This window comes from Leptonychotes weddellii, chromosome 8, assembly GCF_054177405.1.
Source record: "Leptonychotes weddellii isolate Sample4059 chromosome 8, ASM5417740v2, whole genome shotgun sequence".
In the NCBI taxonomy this organism is placed as follows: domain Eukaryota; kingdom Metazoa; phylum Chordata; class Mammalia; order Carnivora; family Phocidae; genus Leptonychotes; species Leptonychotes weddellii.
This window is the reverse complement of record NC_138376.1, coordinates 126,779,710-126,785,286: the sequence shown is the minus strand read 5'-3', so window position 1 is coordinate 126,785,286 and position 5,577 is coordinate 126,779,710.

Here is a 5,577-nt window from a genome sequence, read left to right as displayed (position 1 = left end):
AAAAAAAAATCGCTGCCCCTTATTGCCTGATGTCCGGTGTTTTCAAAACTATTATTACATATATTTTGTCTGATTTTATTTGTTGTTTTCTGATGACAAGGCAAATCCAGTCCCTATTACTCAGAAACTAGAGTTTGTGGCTCATTCTAAATTCAGGATAATCTCATCTCCAGAATATTAACCTAATTGTATCTGCAAAGACCCTGTTTCCAAATAAGGCCACATTCACAGGTAGGGAGGTTGGAACTTAGAGATAACTTTTGGGGGTAATTCAAACCACTATTGTTTCCTTCAAAAAAAAATTGTATTATGTGTTACTCAACTTCTCTCAGTCTTGGTTTTCTCACTTAATAGAACATAGTAAGATTTCTTCCAAGTTTTTGGATAAAAATCAATCTCATTATTTTAAGTAACTACAAAATAGTTCATTGCATAAATGTACCATATTTTATTGAACCATTTTCATATTAATTGGCACTTATTTGGGGTTTGATTTCATTAAGTATGAATATTAAGGGATGCAATGAACATTCTTATAAAGATAGTCTTACAGTCTGATATTTTATTTCTATGGAATAGGTTCCTACACATGGCATTGCTCTGTCAAAAATACATATGAGTAGTTTAAATGCTAATAGAAGTTTCCAGATCGCTTTCCAAGAAGGATGAAACAATTCACATTTCCACCAAAAATTTGTGAGAGTATAGTTTTCCCACATCCCAGCCAGTTTTTTTGGTTTTTTTCTTTGTTTGTTTGTTTAATTTTCCAAACTGGTGGGTATAATGTGAGAGCTAGTACTTGGATTTGAGTTTCTCTGACTACAAGAGAGGTTGAACATCCTGTTATGAGACTATAGGCTACAAGAATTTACTGGTCTGTAGTTTATTAGTATTTTTTGTATATTGTCTCTTGGATTATTCACATCATTGTTACCAATTTGTGAATGTTTTTTACCTATTTGTAAATTTTAATCCTTTTTCTCCCTTTGAACTTAATCCTTTAATGCCCCTGGAGTGCAATGTTTTTCTCCCTCTTTCATTTGTCAGTTGACTGTGTGTGTGGTATCTTTTCTTTATAAAAACTATTTTATTTTTAAGTAGTCAAATATATTTATTTTATGGCTTTTGGATTTACTCCCATGCTTATGAAGACCGTGTTACCACTAAGTCCAATAGATCACCCCGGCCAGTTTTGTTTTATAATTTTCACCTTTAAATTTCTACCTGTAAGTCATCAACCCATATAGTATTTTGCATATCATGAGAGACAGAATCCAAGATGATTTTACTTTAGACAGCGAGCCAGTTGCAGCCATGCCTCTCTCCCTTTCTTACTGAATTTACTCCTTTGTCAAGGTCCCATAATGTACTAGGATCCATTTCTAGGATTTTATTATTGTTCCATTTTTCCATATTTGAGTATCTCGGGTTTTGTAGATATGCACTCATATCATCAGCAAGAAGAATCATTTTATCTTTTTTCCAAGTATTTTATTTTTTTAAACATTTTTTTAATTTTAATTCAATTAATTAACATAGAATGTATTATTGGTTTCAAAGGCACAGGTTTGTGATTCATCAATTTATATAAAGACGATGTCCTTTTCTTAGTAGATTTCCTAGAAACATCAAATATATAAAATAATAATAGTGATAGTAAATATCCCTGTCTTGTTCTCAGTTTTAGTGTAAATCAGTTTAGCATTTCACCATTTAGAATAATATCTGCTGTTGGCTTTTTAAAAATTGCCACTTTCAAATTTAAATTATTTCCTCCTAATTGATTTGCTTGATATTTTATTAAGGATAGATACCTGCTAAATTTTATCAAATGCATTTTTAGAATGTATTGATATGATCATAATTTTTCTCCTTAAAGAGGGTGATGTAGTGAATTGTGTAAGGAGATGTCCTGATGGTGAATCATTCCTACATTTCTAAAATAGCGTCTATTTAAATCTAGGAAATCTGGGGGATGCCATTGGATTTTGGCTGCCCATTTTTAATTTAGAATTTTTGCATCTATAGTTTGCATCTATGTGATTTGGTTTTTGACGGTCCATTTATCAGCATCATCTGCTTAAGTCAGTAATTCATAGAGTGGATCTGTGTGCTGCTCGGTTTGGCCTGTAGGTCTGTGCTCACATCCTGCCTTCCCTCTGACAGACTTGTGGGCTGCTGGTGGAGAGGGAAGCTGCCCTTTTCCCGTGGCCCTCATGCCAATGCTCCCACGTACCCCTAATTTCTGCAGACATCACACTCCCCACATTGACACACACAGACAAGGCCTTTTTGTGCCGGATGACATCATGATTATGAACGCGTCGGGAAGTGGCTTCAAGACTGTGGCCGAACTATACTGCAGGGATAACAGAAGAGAACCTGAGCCAGAAGAAAAGTGCAAATGGTGATCACTGACTGTATCTCTTCAATGTCCTTCCTAAGGAAACTCCAGCGAGTACTGTAAATTAGTCCATTGAATCTGTGAAATTAATTTTCCCATTCTACAGATCAAAAGAAAAGGAGAGAGGCTCGTTTGAGGTTCTCATAGCTCACTCGCGTGCTTTGTCTCTAAGGGCAGGCGCGCGTGGGAACGGAACAGAGAGGAGCTGGGGGCTTATCTCTTCATCCGACAATCCTGAGCCTATCCACAAATCCACTTCCCAGTCGGTAAGAAGCAGTTCAGCAATCAACAGAAATTCCTAAATACCTTTTGTACCCAGGAGGCTGGAGCATGCTGACCACACCAAAGCACAGAGAGACTGGCCTGGCTCCCCCTTGCAGCCCCTGGAGGCCACTTCTGATCAGCCTTGACCTTTGCTACAGGGGCTGCTTGTTTGTTTTATTGAATGGCCTGAGGTGATCCTTCAGCAGTGCAAACATGCCAGGCTCGCACTCTCTGAAAAAGAGCCTTCTCCCTGAGCCTGGAATGTGGAAGACAAACATTGTCGCATCTTTCCCAGCTAATGAGGATTCCTGGAATGTGTGAACTATGGCAACTTGCCTGCAAGAACTATGTTTGGGGAAGCCCCCACAATTAAATGGATTCTTAAGATCATTAGAAGACAGAATTATGACAGTGCCTTCAAAAAGAGCAAGAGAATGGCATGTAGCAAGGCCCACTCAATGGATGTGATTTTCTCTTTCCAAACTCTAAGAAAATTACTTATGAAGATTTAGTTGCATAAAATTGGTTAGAAGTGACAAAAGTGCTCCATATTTCACAATGCCCATTTGTCAGGCTGGTTGCTCTGACATCGTAAAACTCCTTTGAATGTGAAGATTGCCACTATGTAAAGAAATAAATTGCTACGGGGACCCCAAATATGTATCGTCAAAGCACCCTCCGGCATCCCTCATGTGCCCTGCCACCATCTGCACGGTATCCTTCCTCATGACTTCCTTCTTCAGAAGGAATGAGTGAACTGAATGTGCTCTGCACGTGGATCCCTCAGTCTCCGGAGCGTGCCCCTTTGGGAAGTGGTGTAAGACCCCCACTACGGGGTGTCACTGGCATTTTGAGCCTTATGCCTCCAGGACCTGGCACCTGCTCACCTGGGCATCAGAAGGTGCCACAGGATTATGCAGCAGCATGAGTTTTCACTTCTATCTCCAGGTGTATTCCAGCTTCGTCACTAGGGGGCTGTGATAAATGGTCACAATGTTTTAAATTTCAGCAATATCCAATGATGTGAGCATTACTAATGCACAGGAGGATGTCTCAGGTGGGTCGAAGCCAAAGGAAGGGTGGTGATTGGAACGTTCTCTGGGGCTGATTCAGGATCTCAGCTTTGGCAGGACCCACTGGGGTCCGAGTTCCAAATTACCTACCACACCTTAGTTGCAACAGAACGGTGAAAACACACCCTTTCTGAATGGATTATAGCCTCATGCTGTTTAAACACATAACAAACTAGTTTAGTATTTTTAATTAAAAGTAACATTCATTGTGTTTTCATTATTATAGCGATGCGTGTTTGAGGAAATAAAGATAAGCAAAATTTCTTTAAAAAATTAAAAGGCATGCATTATCTCATTGCATGGAGATAGCTACTGTGAATGCTCTGTGTACATTTATTTCCAAACGCCTCTCTCCCTAGATAGAGTCATCTATTTTTCACAAAAATAGACTCATGTTGTCACATCCCTTTGTAACTCTCTTATTCACATAATAATATATCACAAACCAATTTCATTGTCATAAAAATTCTTGTAGAATATTATTTGAACAATAATTTATTTTGCTATTATTCAATGGTGATGTAGCTTTATTCCATTCTTTTCCTATTACAAAGTTAAGCTTAGTTTTTAATTTCAATAAGCTATTGCTTATTTTTTCAAATTCATGTTTTAGTTCTCTGTACTCACTGCATTTATCAGGGAACAGGTCCGAGTCTGACTCCAGGCATCGGCTGGCGAGCTGGAGAGGCTCCGCCACCCGATGATCCCTGGGTCTGAGGGAAGAGGCCCGTATCAGGCAAGCGTTTACAAAGTTAACTCCAAACTAAGGATGAAATTATAAATGCTAATAAGTATCTTGGAGGAAAAGAAGGGCAGGCGATAAGCAAGAGTAACGGGTTTTGACCAGAAACCTCCATGAAGCAACTGCAACCAACAAGGAGGGGACCATCCGGCGGGGACGGCGTGTTTCAAGACATGAGGAGGTCCGTGGAAGGGACGAGCACCTGAGGAACAGGTGCGTGGAAGAGAGATGCGCAGCCAAGCCGCGCGGGGAGCAGGTCTTAGCGTGGGTGCAGTGGGGGCAACCTGACCGCGTTCACCCGAGTCAAGTCCTGAGGGATAGCTTTGGTGTCCTCGTGGGGCAGGGACAACAGCGACACAGGGAGCGTTAGGAAGCGGGGGCAGCTGTCCGCCTTCGGATGGTGTGGTTTGGCCTGGAGTGAGCAGAGAACAGGTTTTCAGTGGATAGTGCCCCCCCCGCCCCACCCCTTATCCATGGGGGACACATCCCAAGACCCCCAGTGGATGCCTACAACCATGGAAAGTTTAATCTATACACCATACATTAGTCCCAGGAAGAGATGAGCCTCAGGAAGAGATGAACAATAGTAAAATAGAGCAATTGTAACAACATGCTGAAACAAAAGTCATGTGAATATGGTCGGAAGTGAGTGAATGGCGAAGCGCCGTAGCATGGTAAGGTAGTGGGAGGCTGGCTACTCTTGACCTTCTGACAGGAAGTCGGGAGAGTATCTGCTTCTTGTCCACATTTGACAACAAGGAACTGAAACCACCGAAAGCAAAACAGTAGATAAGTGGATGACTAGTGTACCATGTGATGCTTGCAAAACCTTCAGAAAATACCAAAAAGAAAAAGAAGAGCAAAAAATCACCTATGTTTCCACTATCTGATGATAATCTCCCTTAAGATATCTTTGCATATAGCTTTCTAGAGATTTTTTTAAAATATTTTATTTGACACACAGAGAGAGAGCACACAAGCAGGGGGAGCAGCAAGCAGAGGGAGAGGGAGAAGCAGGCTCCCCACGGAGGAGGGAGCCTGATGCAGGACTCGATCCCAGGACCCTGACATCGTGACCTGGAGGCAGACGCTTA